Here is a 17,819-nt window from a genome sequence, read left to right on the forward strand (position 1 = left end):
TCTTTTTTTTTCTTTTTTTAGGTTGGTCATGGGGTTGAACTCTGGGCTTGGGGGCTTTCCAAGTGCTCTTCAGCTCAAGGCGAGGGTTCTACGACTTCAGTCACAATGCCACTTCCGTTTTCTAGTGGTTTATTGGAGATAAGAATCTCATGAACTTTCCTGCTTGGGCTGGCTTTGAACGATGATCCTCAGATCTCAGCCTCCTGACGAGCTAGGATTACATGCTTGAGCCACTGGTGCCTGTCTACAAGTTTTATTCTCTAGCCCAGGATTTCATACTCTTAATTACACATTATTACTGCATGGGAGATTTTAAAAGTACCGTTGCCCAATTCTCAGCTGTTTTATCTGAGTGGGAACAGATATATCAACTTCAGCTGATATGACATGGGGGCACCAGTAAAGCACCCAGGATAAAGATATCATGGTAGCATATAAGAGTGTAGAACTTGAAAACTTTTCTGTGAGCAGAAAAATAAGTGCACATAGTATGTTAGCCTAAGTATGATTATAGATCAGTCTGAGTTTAAATGAACCAATATACCAGTTTTGCCACCTCTTTTTAAACCTCAGTTTCCTATTTTGGACATGGAAGCCCATGAGGCTACAGTGCAAGAGTGCTCATAAAGTGTTTTCTGGGTATGCATTTTAAAATTTATTATAACTACCATTAGTTGATTTGTTTATATAGTGTAAATTTGAACTAGGTGCTGATGAGCAAAGCGGAAGACGATGAAGTGTCCTGTCTTAGGTCTCTCGGGTACTTGATGTCATTCCTTACACTCCAAAATTTGTGAAGTCAGAATTGGACAAAAGGGCACTTTTAAACGTTTCTCTATGGAGCTTTAGCATTTTTCAATATCAGAAGGACTCTGGAAAGATGGAAAAATAAAATAGAGAAAGTGGCGCAGGGAAGGTGTCTCAGTGGTAGAGTGCTTGCCTTACAAGCATGAGGCCCTGGGTTCAATTCCTCAGCACCACATAATCAGAAAAAGCCGGATTTGGGGCCTAGGCTTAAGTGATAGAGCGTTGGTCTACAGCTGAAGAACTGGGGGACAGTGCCCTGGCCCAGATTTGAGGCCGCACAACCAAAAGAAAGAAAGAAAGAAAGAAAGAAAGAAAGAAAGAAAGAAAGAAAGAAAGAAAGAAAGAAAGAAAGAAAGAAAGAAAGAAAGAAAGAAAGAAGGAAACCACAACAGTCCTTTTCAGCTGGCTTACTGTCAGTCCTTTGGACGTATGATGACAAATTACCAGACACTGAATTGCTTATAAACAACAAATTTATTTCTCCATTCTGGAGCCTCTAGGTCCAAGATTACAATGCCAGCATAGGCAGGATTTTTTATTTCTGAGTGAGGCCCTGTTTTAAAGTTCAGGAGTGAAATTTATTTGGTGTTGTTTATTTAAATCCAATTCATGAAGTTTTGCTTGCATGACTTAATTACCATCCATGTACTCACAAAGGCCCAATTCTATAACATTACATTTGAGATAGAATTTCGATATGTGAAACTGGATGAAGGGAGTAAATAAATGTATTGTACATATACATTCTTTTCTTTTCCTATAAGATTGTGGATCTAAGAAGAGTAAGATCCAGACATTGAATGATCTCAAAGCTGAATCTTAGCCATTCTATGATTCTGGAGTTTTATATTGATCTGGATTATTTAATTCTCTGCCTTCACTACGAGTTTATTTGGAGAATACATATGATAATTACACTAAGTGAGAAGTTTAGAGAATTATTTCATATTGTTTACTTTTAATTTTTTGGTAAATACTTGGATTCAAATTCAGAGCCTGGCATTTGCCAAGCAGGCACCATACCACTTGATTCATGCCACATCCAGCAATTTTTGCCTCGATTATTTTTGAGATAGAACCTTGCATTTGTTTATTCCTAGGATACCTGGATAGTGAACTTCCTAGTTGATGTCCAACATAGGTAGGATGACAGCCACACATTGGCACATCCAGCTTTTATTGTTTGAGAAGAAGGTCTCTTGTATGTCTTCCAGCTTGACCTTGAACAGTGACTATCCATATTTCCATTTTCAGAGTAGCTAGGATTATAGGTATAAACCACCTCATTTGGTTTGTCTTATTTATGTTTATGAAAGTTCTGAAAGTATGAGAAAATTCTCAAAAAGTTTACTAACCATACCCAGATTCTAGGTGATCCACTTATATTTATTCTGTCACAAACACAGTTTGTGATATTGCACATCAAGAATACAAATATGTATTGCTGATGCCAATTTAAAGAGTTGTGATGATCTAATTTCTATGTGTGGATTTGTTTCCTGGTAAAGCATCCTGAGTACATAGGCCAAAAATTTAATAGTCCTACAAGCAAAAATTACTTCTAGTATGATCAACAGTTTGCAAATAAGGGTTCCATGCCTGCAGAGGAGACAGGTCACAGGGCAATTCCCTGCTGTGACCCTATAATAAATCTGCACTTTTCAAAATAGCAGAGTAGTGAATTTTGTCAAAATTATTATATGGGAACTTTCTTGACCTGATAAAGAGTACTGCATTAGAATGAAAATATTCCCAGTTCTTCTGAAGTCAGGTAAAGATGTCAAACATTTGTATTCAAACACATAGCAAGCATTTTTGCTAATATAATGAAGAAAAATATAAAGTTCTTCACAAATAGCTTTTATTTATATATATAAAGGACTCTTAAACACACGGATAAGACAATAAATAACCCAATTAAGAAGATACAGAGAGAAAGCAAATAAGCACATCCAAAACCCATACATTACAAGAATGTTACAGAAATTCTTCTCAAATGTGTTCAGATAATGTTTTCTGGAATGTAAGAAATGTAAATAATTTCACCATCTTGATTCTTCCAATAATAATTTTCAAAAATGCATAAAGAACTTCAGAATTCATGGAATTTTTATTTCATGTTCTGTGCAGAACACTTTACAAAAGGCATATTCTTTATTTCTGGAAAACACCAATATTTTTACCTGTTTACAAGAATAAAACAACACATGACAACTCTAAGAAACATGTCCAATATCACCCAGCTAGCACAAAAATTTTAATGTTAGTATAGTCACGTGGTTTGCAAATCATGAAATGAATTTGAGCCATGATTCTAGTTTCTGCTCAGTCTCAGTTGTCATTTACACATCAGCCTTCAGAAACACACGAAGTCTCCTCTTGCCTCCATTTCTGTATTTTGAAAATGAAGACAACATCCTCCTAACCCAAGATGATGAGATATTTAACACCATCAGATGAAACAGAACACACATTTGCATTCTAAAAATCTTGCTTAAAAGTGTATCCCAAATTCTAAAAGAAATTACCCTAATTTTTAAAATTGATATAAAATCAACTCAATCATTCCTCACATTCTGACGCATAGCTATGAAGTGCGTTTTCATGAAACCATTACCTCTCCTTTTGAGCTCATTGAACTCAGATTTACAGAGTTTTTCTGTAACCAAACGAGTTGTAAAGAATTTCCTGTGAATTCCCCAAATAATGGTATTCATCTGTGTAAATGACTTCACAAAACTTTTAAGGCAATTGAAGAAGGAAATTGTAGCCAAACAATGCATAGACAATATCTTGAAAATTGTATCATAATCTTTTTCCTTTTTCTTGTCTCTTTTTTTTTCAGGAGAAGGGATTGAACTCAGGGTCTCAAACTTCCTGGATAATTGCTCTTGATCCATACACCTAGCACTTTGTTGAGCTTTAGATTTCTTTTCAGATAGTTTCTTATTAACTGCCTAGACTGGCCTCAAACCATTATCCTCCTACGTTTGCCTCTTATAAACATGTGGCACCAATTTGTTTTAAATATTGAAGTACCTGTATCACATTTTTACCATACAAACAGCAAACCTCCTATACTTTCCACTGTCTAGCTCTTAAGTAGTTAGAATTGTAAGCATGTACCTCTATATCAAGCTGAATTTTTCTAAAAAGAAATCTCTGATAACAAATATTCACTAACTTCTCCTTAGTCTCCATTTGTCTACCTCTGTAACTTCTTTCTCATTTTTCTCCTCACTGAAGACAGTAAGTTTGTGATAAGTTCAGTTTTGTTAATGCTTTCAAAATATTCCTTTTTAGTCTACATTCTTCATGCCTCATGTTCCATATCATAGTGATTTTCCTTACCAAAAATATTTGTCTCAGCCTGGAGAGGTGACTGATGCCTACATCCCTAGGTACTCTGGAGGCTGAGATTCAAAGATTGTAGTTGGAAGCCAGCCAAATATTTTCTATCTAAAAGGAAACTGGGTGTATCCTAGTAACATAAAAATCATTATCTCATATTTGTTATAATAACATCTTACAAATTTAAGGTTATTCATTTGATAACTTTAATAGAAACAAGAAATACACATGAATTTCTCTCAGGAAATCCAAGTCATTCATTAAAACCCTAACTTGTTTCGGGAAAGAGATAAAATCTCATTCAGAGAACATAACTAGGTGCCATTGTTACATTCTCCTTTCTGTCACTATCAAAGATGCTTCAGAGGAAACAGACCTAAACAGATATGAGTCCTGGAACATATTGTAAATGCAAGCATTGAATGATCTCTCTATGGTAAGAAAGACAATCCACAAATTTTCACGCACCTAAACAACCGATCATGTTGCTTTGCTCTGAGCCTGGATGAGTTTTCTTATTTGTCCTTCTGTGGCACTGAAGGTGTGTATCTTTTTCAGTCTATATGGAGTTCTATTTCCTCTTGCAAACATTCTGAGAAGCTCTAACAAGGCCACAAGAAGTACAGATAAATTATTCATCCCATATTCTCCCCTAACAGCTCTCCTGTCCTGAAAAACTGTTTACTGAACAAAATGGAACAATGATTGCACAATGATATATACCTGAGTGAGCATTATCACACTAGTCATAACACCAGAGAAGAACAAGGCTGTTTTCTCATAAGATCGAAATATGCTAAATTTATATGCATGTTTTATGCGTTCAAAATACAATTAAGTAATTCACTATCCTGGAAATGATTGGCCAGACCTAAGAGTTAAGTGTCTTAAAAGCTAAAGACAAGGTTTTTGTGAGTTTTATCCAAAGGGAGGGAAGAAAGTTAAAATCCATAGTTTATTTTGTAGAATCAAAGTGGTAATACAAAATGAGAATCACAAAAAAATCTCTGCCCAGTCTAGATCTCCGGTGCTGCCCTCAGCATGGTACTTTCTGTCTTTTCTGGGCGTGGTTAGGTCCTCCTGCCCAGTGGATCAGTTGTCTTCAAGGCATCTTGGTCCTGAATTGGGACTTGGATTACCAAGTGGTGGTTGGGACCTGGCCAAGGACACGACACAGACCACTTCCATGGAATGACTTCTTTACCCGGCATGTAAGTAGGATTACAAGTGGAATTTCTCTGAACTTGACTCCAGAAGGCAATCACTGAACCAAAAGTCAAGGCCAAACAAACTCCTTCTCCCCTCCTCCATTCCTCCCTTCCTCCCTCCTTGGGAAAGAGCAAAATAATTTTGCAGGTTTTGGTACACACACAAATCACCCACCATCTCCCCTGGTAAACTAGGTTGCAAGTGACTAAGTCATGTAATTCCATTATGCCACACTCATTATTCTGGACAACATCTTCAGGTTGTTTGGTGCTTTCTTTTTTTTTTTCTTTTTGTTGGTCATTGGGTTGAATTTCAGCTCGAGCCACGCTCTCTACCACTTGAGCCACAGTGCCACTCCCTGTTTTCTCGTGGTTAGTTGGAGATCAGTATCTGACAGACTTTCCTGCTAGGGCTTGCTTTGAATCATGAATTAATTTTTTAAGTTTTTTACTGTAAAAATGCTGTACATAGGGGTTACAGTTACAGGAACAACGCAATGAGTGCATTTCCTATTGAGCATTGTTGCCTCCTCCTTTGTTTCCCCCTACCACTCCTTCCCTCCCACCTCTATAACTAAACCCCTCCCCCGCTGAAGTTGTAAAGTTCATTTTCTTTAAAAAAATATATGTATGTCTATACATATATATACGAATATATATATATATATATATATATGTATATATATATATATATATATAATAAAAATATAGTAGAGAGGGGTTACAGGTACATAAGTACGGTAATGAGTACATTCCATAGCAAACATTTAACTCTTCCTTTGTTTTCCCTCTACCATCACTTCCCTACCCCCTCCCCAACACCTCCTGACCCCCTCCCCTGCATTGTAAAGTTCGTTTTTTAACATAGTGTCCTGTACATCTTGTCATCACAAGATGGGTCAGCCTGCATCCTCATTTAAACGTTCCCCAATATCCTTTCCACTCCCCAAATTACAAAATTGTATGTACAAGGGCAGAACACCAGTATCAGATCCAGTGAAAACAGGAGTTACACGGGCGGGGAAAAACATACAGAAGAAACCAAAGCTTCACATAGTGCATTTTAAGTACATTATAAAACACTAGCAATAAAGAAAAAACCACTGTGTCCCTGTCTTGGGGTACATTTTGCTTCACATTATCTCATGTGTTCGTGTGTACATAGCCTTTGAACTTCTCTGCTTGTTCTAGACCTGTGATAGGAATTGCAAACAAGGGAAACCATGGAAACTATGTTTCTTTGGGCCTGGCTTACTTCAGTTAATATAATTTTTTCCAGTTCCTAACAAATGAGGCAATGTCCTTCTTTCTGATGGAGGCATAGAATTTCATTGTATATATTTATAACACATTTTCTTGATCCATTCATATACTGAGGGGCATTTGGGTTGGTTCCCTATCTTAGCTATGGTAAATAATGCTGTGATAAACATGATTGTGCAGGTAGCTTTGGTATTACCCTGTTTGTGATTATTTGGGTAAAATCCCAAAAGTGGGATTGCTGGGCCATAATGGAGCTCTATGTGGAGTCTTTTTTTTTTTTTTTTTTTTTTTTTTGTCGGTTGTGAGGCTTGAACTCTGGGCCTGGGCTCTGTCCCTCAACTCTTCAGCTCAAGGCGAGCGCTCTACCACTTGAACTACAGCGCCACTTCCAGTTTTCTAGTGGTTTATTGGAGATAGGATTCTCATGGTCTTTCCTGCACAGGCTGGCTTTGAACCATGATCCTCAGATCTCAGCCTCAGTAGGTAGGATTACAGGCGTGAGCCACCAGCGCCCTGCAGTGTGGAGTCTTTTGAGGAACCTCTATACTGCTTTCCAGCGTGGTTCAACAAGTTTATACTCCCACCAACAATGCAGTAGGGTTCTCTTCTAGCCACATGGCCTCCAGCATCTGTTACTACATTTCCTGATTATAGCCATTCTAACTGGGATGAAGTGGAATCTCAGTGTTATCTTGATTTGTATTCCTTTTATGGCTAGCGGAGCTAAGCATTTCATCATGTGTCTATTGGCTATTCTTATTTCCTTTTCAGAGTAGTCTCTCTTTAAGTATTTAGCCCATTTGTTAATTGGGCAGTTGTTTGAGGATTTGTTTTTAGGAGATTTAGTTTTTTGAGTTCTAAGTATATTTTAGACATGAGACTCTTGTCCATTGTTTGGCTAGTGAAGATTTTCCCCCAGTCCGAGGGCTTTCTGTTGATCTTAGGAGCCATGTCTTTTGCCTTGCAGAAGCTCTGCAGTTTCATGCAATACCATTTGCCTAACCTTTCTTTGATTTGTTGTGCTTCTGGGTCTGTATTAAGAAACTTTTGGCTTGTGCCAAAGAACCCTAGAGTTTCTCCTATTCCTTCCTGTCATGTTTTCATGGACTCTGCTTTTCTTTAGAGGTCTTTGATCCATTTGGAGTTGATTTTTGTGCAGGGTGTTAGATACTGTCCTATCTTTAGTTTTCTACAAGTTTTTAATCAATTTTACCAACACCATTTACTGAAAAAGCTGTTTTTTCTTTCCATTGAACTTCTTTTTTTGGGGGGCGGGGGAGTCCGACTGTGGGCCTGAACTAAGGGCCTGGGTGCTGTCCCTCAGCTCTTCAGCTCAAGGCTAGAGCTCTACCACTTGAACCACAACACCACTTCTGGCTTTTTTTTCTGCTTATGTGGTGCTGAGGAATAGAACCCAGGGCCTCATGCATGCAAGGCAAGCACTCTACCACTGAGACACCTTCCCAGCCTTAGCACCCTTATCAAAGGTTGGGTAGCTATAGATCTGTGGGTTCATTTCTGGGTTTTCAGTCCTAAACAATTCATCCTAGGGTCTGTTCTTGTGCCAGTACCAAGCTGTTTTGATTACTATGGCTTTTTATTAGAGTTTTGAAATTTTGAATTGATATTCCTCCAGTGCTGCTCTTTCAACTAAGGATTGTTTTTGCTATTCAGGTTTTTTTATTGTTCCATATGAATTTTTGGATTGCTTCCTCTATTTCATTGAAGAATGAAGTTGGGATATTGATAGGTATCGCAATGAATTTGTAGGTAGCCTTGGGCAGTATTGCCATTTTCACGATGTTAATCTTCCCAATCCAGGAGCATGGCAGATTTTTCCACTTGCTTAGTTCTCCTTTAAATCTTTTTTTTTAAGTTTTTAAAGTTTTTGTCATAGAGGTCCTTCATCCATTTGATTAACTTAACTCCTAAGTATTTTATTCTTTTGTGGGGCTATTGTAAAAGGGATTGCTTTCCTAATTTCACCTGCCCTCTTCTCATTATTGGAATACAGGAAAGCTATTGATTTCTGAGGGTTAATTTTATACCTTTCTTTTTTGCCAACGTTTCCGATCAGCTCAAGTAATTAGGAGTTGAATCTATAGGTTTCTGTAAATGCAAGATCATATCTTCTGCAAAGAGGAAGAGTTGTACTTCATTTCCCCCTATTTGGATACCCTTTATGTCAGCGTCTTCTCTTATTACCCTAGCTAGGCATTCTAATACTAGTTTGAAGAGGACTGAAGGGAGTGGACATTCTTGTCATGTTCCCGGAATTTAGAGGAAATGGTCTTATCTTTTGCCCTTAAGTATAATGCTGGCTGTAGGTTTGTCATATACAGCCTTTATTGTATTGAGGAATTTTCCATGGATTCCTAGTTTATCCAGAGCCTTCATCATAAGTGTTGGATCTTGTGAAAGTTTTTTTCCACATCTATTGAAATAATCATGTGCTTCTTATTTTTGCTCTTGTTGATGAGATGAATTATATCGTTTTGTTTATGTTCAACCCGTTTTGCGTCACTGAAATGAATCCTGTTTGATCCCAGTGTATGATTTTTTTTGATGAGTTGTTGAAGTTGATTGGCCAAGATTTTATTGAGAAATTTTGCATGGAAATTCATCAAAGAAATGGGTCTATAGTGCTCTTTCTTTGATGAGTCCCTGGTTTTAGGAGGAGGATTATGCTGAATTCATAAAAAGAGTATGGTAGGTATGTTTTACTTTTAATTTCATTGAAGAGATGGAGGAGTATTGGTGTGAGTTCTGCCTTGAAGGCTTTGTAGAATCCAGATGTAAATCCATCTAGTCCTAGGCTTTTCTTTGGTGGGGGGGTCTTTTTTCTTTTTTTGCCGGTCATGGGACTTAAACTCTGGGCCTGGGCGCTATCCCTGCACACTTCAGATCAAGGTGAGCACTCTACCGCTTGAGCCACAGCACCACTTCCGTTTTTTCTAGTGATTTATTGGAGACTCACGGACTTTTCTGCCCAGGCTAGCTTTGAACTGTGATCCTCAGATCTCAGCCTCCTGGTAGCTAGGATTACAGGCGTGAGCCACCGGCACCTGGGAAAAGTTGGAGATCTTTTATTGCTGCTTGTATTTTGATGCTTGATATGGCTCTGTTAAGTTGGTTTAAATCATCTTGGTTTAGTTTGGGCATGTCAATATTTGCTAGAAATTTGTCCATACCTTTAAGATTCTCAAACTTACTAGCATAAAGTTTTGAGAAGTATCCTATTATTATATCCTAAGTCTTGGTTATTTCTTTTTTTGTTTTTTTTTGGGGGGGGGGTCTGGTCGTGGGGCCTGAACTCTGGGCCTGGGCGCTGTCCCTCAGCTCTTCAGCTCAAGGCTAGTTCTCTACCACTTGAGCCACAGTGCCACTTCCGGCTTTTTTCTTTTTGCTTATGTGGTGCTGAGGAATCTAACCCAGGGCCTCAAGTATGCAAGGCAAGCGCTCTACCACTGAGCCACCTTCTCAGCCCCTGAATCTTGGCTATTTCTACAGTGATGTTTCCATTCTAATCTCTGAGTTTGTCTATTTGGGTGTGTACTACATTTTTCTGATTAGATTTGGTAGGGGTCTGTCAATTCTATTAATTTTTTCGAAGAATCAACTCTGTTTTGTCAGTTCTTTCTATAGTTTTTCTTTAAATGTAATTTATTTAATTTGGATTTAATTTTAATTATTTGTTCCCATCTACTGAATTTGGGTTTAGCTTGTTCTTTTTCAAGGAACTTTAGGTGACTCATTAAATTTTTAGTTTCAGATCTCTCCAATTTGTTAATGGAGGAACTCAGAGCTATAAACTTTCCTCTGAATACTGCCTTTCTGTGTCCCAGAGAAGCTGGTAATTTGTGTGTTCATTTTTGTTGAATGTCATGAACAGTTGTGTTTACTTTCTAATCTCTTCCTTCCACTGATGATCCAAGAGTGTGTTGTTCAGCCTTCATGTTTTACAGTATTTCCTTTGGGGGCTTTTGATGTTGAATTCTAATTTTATTCCCTTGTGGTCTGAGAGAATACAGGGCATAATTTCAATGTTTTAAAATTTGGACAGATTTGCTAAATGGCCTAGAATGATGTCTATTTGGAGAATGTCCCATGTGCTGCTGAGCAGAAGGTGTAATCTGATGCTGCTAGGTGACATATTCGTTAAATGTCTGTTAAGTCTAGTTGATCTATGCATATTTTAAGATCCGAGGTTTCTCTCTTGAGTTTATGCCAGATTGATCTCTCTATTGAAAGGAATGGTGTGTTAAAGTCCCTAACAACTAATGTCTTTGAATCTATGTGAGACTGGATTGTAAGTAGTGTTTCTTAGATAAATTTTGGTACTCTATTATTTGGTGAGTTGATATTTAGGATCATAATATCCTCCTGAAGAAGAGATCCTTTAATTAGTATGTAGTGACCTTCTTTATCAGTTCTCATTGATTTTAATTTGAAGTCTATTTATATGATATTAGGATTGCAAATCCTGCCTGTTTATGGGGTCCATTTGCTTGATATATTTTATTTCAGCCTTTCACTTTAAGAATGTTTATTTTTTTGGGCAAGGTGTGTCTCTTGAAGACATCAGATAGAAGAATCTTGCTTTCTGATCCAACTGGAAAATATATGTCACTTAATTGGAGAGTTAAGAACATTAATATTGAGGGTTAAGACACAGAGGTGTTTGTCCCTACCATTTTATCCAATTTTTTTTTGGGGGGGAAGCTGTGCCTTGGCTGTTCTTGTGATTACATATTTCTGTGTTTGTGGACCACTTCATTGACTATATTCTCTTCTAGTTGGTTTTCTATATGTAGAACCTCTTTGAGGAATTTTTGAAGAGCTGGTTTGGTAGCGTTATATTGCATCAGATTTAACGTGCTGTGGAAGGTTTTTATTTGTCCTTCTGCTGTGAATGAGAGGTTAGCTGGGTAGATTATTCTTGGTTGGTAGTTATTTGACTTTAGGACATGGCATACCTCTTTCCAGGACATTCTTGCTTTTATAGTGTCTTCTGTGAAATCTGAGGTAATTCTGATTGGGTTACCTTTATATGTGATTGATCTCTTCTCCCTGGCAGCTTTAAGAATTCTTTCTTTAGTGGCTATTGAGCGGTATGGATTGTAATGTAGAGGTGGGATGTCCTATTCTGGTCTATTTGGGTTTCTAAAAGCTTTTTGTATGTGTATGGGCCTGTCCTTTTGTATATTTGGGAAGTTCTCTGCTAGGATTTTGCTGAATGCATTTCCTAATGCATTGGCTTCCCTCTCCAGCCCCTCTTGTATTCCTATTATTCTCAAATTAAGCTTTCTGAACGTTTCCTGTATTTCCTGCATTGATGTGTCATGCTTACTTTTGTTATGAAAAATGGTGTGCTCTTTCTCTATGGAGTCTAAACTGTCTTCAGCTACATATATTCTTTCTTCGGCTTCTTCCATTCTAGGTTGAAGACTTTGTACTTTGGTGTTTAACCACTTTCCTTCTTGCTGGTCTTCTTAATGGTGCCCAGCTCTTTATTAAGGTTCTCTTTCAAGTCTTGAATAGATTGCCTTACCTCCTGGAGTTGGTTATCAGATTTTTCTTTCCACTCCATTTTCTAGGTTCCTATCTTTTCATTAGATTCTTTCTCCCTCTGCTGGAGTTCCTCTACCTTTTTATTTGTGGAGGCCATGAAGTCACCTATTAACTTCTGGTTGGTCTCTTTGCACTCTCTGATAACCCCATGAAGGGTTTCCAATTTTTCATTCAGCAGGTTTACCAGCCATATTTTAAATCTATCTTGATCATTATCTTCTATGTCATACTGGGACTGCTATGTAGCTTGTTTATGTGGAGATGGTGGTGGGATTTGTTTATTGGCTATTTTTCTTGTGTTTCTGCAGTTAGTTCTGCCCATTTGGAGACAAGAACCACACTGCTACAAGAGTAGGACAGTCTTTTAGGACCGGAGCCAACCCGATGTCATGTAGATGGGTAGATCTTAGGGTTTCAGTGGTAAGGTGAGGTGTTTTCCTGTTTAGCTCTCTTTTTCTTTGCTTGCAGGGGATATTTTGGCTTTGGGGTCGAGATTGCATATAGTTGTAACTTTTGAGGCAATCTAGGTTTGATTAATAAGTAGTCTGCTCCTTAGAGTTAACAAGATGGGCCCCTTGTACTCAAAGTGTTCAAATGGAACCAATTTTGCAGTCAAATGTAGAAACAACTGCAAGTTGAGTCACATATAAATCATTAAGGATCAATGGGCTGGATTAGAATGAGAAATGAAGGGTTAAGATTAGAAAGATATAAATTTAATTTCAGAAGAGAACTTGGGTATAATGATAGTAGAGGGGTAAGAACAGCTTAGGGGAGAGGTATATGTAGTAGGAAGAGAATAAATACCTTGTTACTGAATGTAACAGGTTGAAAAGAATTTGAAGAAAGGTTATGTAGGGAGTAGCTTGGAGATCAAGATGAAAATAAGAAAGTGTATTGGGGAGGCTTGCTGAGATTAGAAAAATAATATTAGAAAATATTAGATATTATTGAAAAGTTGCTTACTCTGTTAACTCCTGTAATTATTGTTTACTCACATAGAAGGAGGCCTTATTTGTGCATAGAACTAGACAGGGTAGCCCTGATGGAGTAATAGTGTAAGGTAGAGAGAGAGAGAGAGGTTAAGGGGGAGTGAGAAGAAAAGAAAGAAGAAAAACTTACCAATTAGCAAATAGTAAAGTAGAAGCAGATTCCAAATAATAATGAAAAACAAAAGTTTTAAATGGAATAGCAAATTCTAAACCACAATACACATAAGTAACACATAGAAATACAAATGAACAACAAATGATCAGACATTCCAACTAACAATGCAGAACAAAAACCAGAAGAAAATACTAAAGAATGGATTTTTCGGGTTCTTTGTGGAGTTTATTCTCCCTGTAGTACTCAGAGCAGATTCCTGATGGAACCTTGTGTGCCTTGCTGTAGTCCACTTTCCTTGTGGCTTGGTTGGGAGCAGATGGCTTTTTGATTGGGGAGGGTGCCTGCTACCTAGAGTTCCATTCTCAGGCCTGGTGGCAGGCAGTTTTGGGGGGTTCAGGTTTGTAGACTGCTATCATAGGCCTGGAGTTGGGTTCCCAAGCTTTCCCAGGTAGCCACAGGAGCCTTAGGAACAGAGCTTATTTCTGTGTTCAGTTTTGATGTAATCCATCCCTTTTGGAAGTGGGCTTGTGTCAGGGGGCTTTGGGATCCCTAAGAGAATTACCACCCTCAGGGCATGGATCCAAGTGTGTTATTCACAAGTCTGTAGTTGGTGGTGTGCTGGACCACAGAGCCTGTGCTATGGTGGCTAAGATGGAGTTGGCAGGTTCTAAATGAGAGGGTCTGTGTGTTAGCAGATCAAGGTGGGGGGATGGCTTTGCTGATGCTGAAGGGTGTCTCTCCTATGTGGTGGTGTGAGGAGTCCTGGCACTGGGAGGACTGGGTAGAGGTTGGAGTGGCAGGCTGGTGTGGATTGTGGGGGGAGCCGTGCTGGTCTGTAGCAGACGTGGTGGGAGGTGGCAGGCGCTGAAAGCCAGCCTTGGAGGTTTCTGCCTGTGGCTGCTAGGTGTGTCAGCAGAGATGCCTGCAGAAGCTTGGTCATGCAACAGCTGTGTGAGCCAGGGGTCTGTGCAGGGCAGCAAGGAGGGAGAAGTCCCATCAGAAAGCTCAATCGGCTGGGCAATTGGCCCATAGAGCATAGAGCGATTGGCTGCAGCTGTGGTTTCCTGGAGATCTTGTGCAGGGTTGATAGGGGCCTTCTGGGATCCTGGCAGTGCTGCAGGTATGGGCTGATTTTGGGGGCTTACCAGGTGGTGCCCATTTCTGGCCATTGTAATGGTGGCGGTAATACTAAGTTTGCTCCTTCCCCATAGGCTGGGCGGGGGGGGGGGGGGGGGGGGGGAATGGGAGAGGCATTCACCAACTCGGAGATCTTCACCAGATTCCCTTCTAACATTTCACAGGTATAGTATTGAGCACTTTCTTCAGCTTTTGGGTGCTCCTCTGCTAAAACTCTGCAGAAAGTCCTAGTGCAGCATTGCATAGACCTATGTGGTACAGGTGCTCCACAGGAGTCCCATTCACTTTTTCTCTTTTGCCTTTTCTTGTTTGCCTGCTAGCATAGTCCTTTTGTAGTAGAAAAAGACTTTAGGTATTTAAAGTTTGATTGGAGTGGATCTCTTGAGGTAATCGGTGGCTGTGGCATAGATCTTCTTTTGGTCAGAGATACTTAGTGGGTTGCCTATGAGAACCTCACCATTTTCCCACAACCCGTCTGGATATTTATATTATATTTCTTCTTAGTGTTTATTGGAGCATTGCAGTTTTTCTGGAATTTAAGGTTTTCTGTGAAACTTTTTCTTCAAGTAATCCAACAGCATTAAATATTATATTTAAAAGATGTCCTGTAGCACCTAGATTTTGTAATTATAATATTAAGATGAAATTCTTATTGTTTGTACAAAAATCCTTTTTAAGTCCAAACAGGAAATATGCTCATTTCATCAGCCTTGGGTCTACTTCCTCTTTTTTTCTCCAGGATCTTTCTTGTTTTGGAACAAGTGTCATGGATGTCTGTCCATTCCAAAGTAAGATTACTCCATTAATTCATTAGAAAAGGAATACAATCTTCTTGCCTCTAAAGACAGCTTTGAGGATAATGATAATCTGAGAATTCACATCTGTGAATTTTCAGAATTATATTGATTATTTTTTGTAAACCAATCATTAAACAGTTTCCAAAAAACAAAATAAAGATAATGTTCTGCTTTCTCAGGTTAAAATCTAGTAATTCAACAAAATGTATTCTATTCTTCCCAGATTGCATGATGAAGAATTTCTCTTTCATCATAACCCTTACAACCACTGACCCCTCCCTTCAAGCATGTAGCTTTATTCAATTTTCCTGTTCTAGCTTTCATTTTGGTACTAACATTTGTAATCTTCTAGTATTTGACAATGAAATGCCATTTATTGATAGAGAGCTCAATTCATATTGACATAGTCAGACTCATTAACATATCATAGATCATAAAATATTGAATATCATTAACGTGATCATATGTACCTATTCCATAAATTAATATACATACCAAATAAATGTGCAATTTCATGTAATTTTTGAAATGCAAAACATTTGCATATCTATGTCATAAAATAATTCAGATCACTAGTAGAAGACAATAAGCTAAACCTATTGCATCATTCCTAATATTCTTTGTAAAATTTTCTTTTCTCATCAATTTTCATCTTAGGCCCTTCTTTTCCTAACAACCAGTAATATGTTGATGTCTCTAGATTTTAGTCACCTCTGAGTAACCTTTTTCATTTCCTCCTCCAGTTAGTTCTTCATGTTAAATACTTGAGGAATAACTTGTCCCGATATCCCTGCAAGAAGACAGCAGTACCCAAGTCAACTAGCTCTGACCATTCTACCCTTGCTATGTTATGGAAAGGGGTATCAGCCACAGGGGTGTCAGGGATCAGGTGGCTGGAACAATGGTGTTATGAATTATAGGTATCAGAACAGAGTAGCAGAGAATAGGATACCTGGGAAAGGGGAATTGTGACTGTATTCGCTAAGTTGCAGTGCCAAGAAATTGTGCAGCAGCAACAGCTTTGCAGGGATTGGAGTAGTTAACACAAGTATCCAGAGAGTTTAGCAGGGATAAGGAGGAAAAGAGAAAGTGAAAGAGCAAAAGTTGTGAGGGATTAAGGTGGCACAATCAGGGTAACAAGGTCACGGGTGTGCAAACTGGGTAGCCAGTACTAGGATAGAAGCAATTTGCATGGTATGCTTATGTGGTGCAGAGCTCAGTGTTTCCCTCTCCAGTTTTGGCTGTCAGATCATTAGGGAACTACTGCTAGCAGCTCATTATCACTATGTTGGGTTCAGGCATGTTCCATCCATAAATGTCTACTCCAAATAGATTGCAATGTTTGACAGTGGCTTTGGGATCTTTTCCCTAAGCATCCTGAGAGACGACACTCCACAATGCTGCAGAACAGGCTCCACATAGTGAGCTTCAATCACCTTTCACAAATCTCACTGCTTCTCTCCAACGTCAATTATCATGGTAGCAAGGGATCTGAGGACTGCTCAGCAGCAGTGCTCTGGGAAGGTACCAGGTCTTACCCTGGAATTCTGGGAGCTCACTTGAAATGGGCAAGAACACTTGCTGATGCTCTTCCAACATCTCTGTGGCTCTGGACAGCCAGACTGTTCTACCTCAGATGGGTTACTTTGATCTACAGGACCAAATGTGGCCTCAAACTTTCTCTGTCTCCTCTAGGTGATCTCTAGGTGATCATCACATTCAACTGTCCCTCCTTTTCCTCCCAGGTAGTTGCTTCATCTTCACATCCTTTGATTTCTGCTTTGGATCAAACTGTGGCTTTCACACCAATCCCTCCCAATTTCTCATCTGCCTCTCTAGGTGTGAATTGGGCATAGCAAGCTACATGTAACTTCTATATCTGTTTATCAATATTGACTCTGGAATCCAAGGTGGTACTAGGCAACTAAGAACATGGGTAGCATCTTAAATACTCCCCTCCCAATCACTGCTCATTGACAAAAGTGCACATGTGCTGTGATCTGTCTCTACATTTCCATTACGACAGTACAAATAGTTTCCATGAAACAAGTTAGTTTATTTACAAAATTCCAGACCAGTCTTGGGCTCTGCCCTAGATCTTCCTGTTCTGAAGGCACTGAGGACACCTAGATACAACTCAGACCTAATGACATGGGTGAATAGAAATGTTGATGAGTATTGCTTAGTTTTCTGAAGTTGCGCGAAGTTGTTGTCATGTTATGACTGCAATCTAATCAACGTCCTTTCCTGATCTTCACCACATTTCTTTATTTGGTATGAGTAGCAGGTGGGAAGATCTAAGAAGCTCACCTAAGTTTGGGCCTGGGTTTAAAAGCTCCATTTTGTGATCATAAAAATTCCACCACTTCCTGAAACTAGATTTAAGGGGCAGCAAGGAAGTTGGGTTAGCAATTCAAAAACTTATAAATACTTCATAGTTTAATATCTGAAATCTTCCCTTCCCACCACTCAGAATATTATTTCCCATCTGTGGAGACATCAATACACTCTTTTCTCCTGGAGCGTTTGAGTGTGGCACATCATCTGCTTCTTATGTGTTCTGATTTACACAGGGAGA

Source organism: Dipodomys spectabilis, unplaced genomic scaffold (genome assembly GCF_019054845.1).
Source record: "Dipodomys spectabilis isolate Male_0828 unplaced genomic scaffold, ASM1905484v1 ptg000386l, whole genome shotgun sequence".
Taxonomy (NCBI): Eukaryota; Metazoa; Chordata; class Mammalia; order Rodentia; family Heteromyidae; genus Dipodomys; species Dipodomys spectabilis.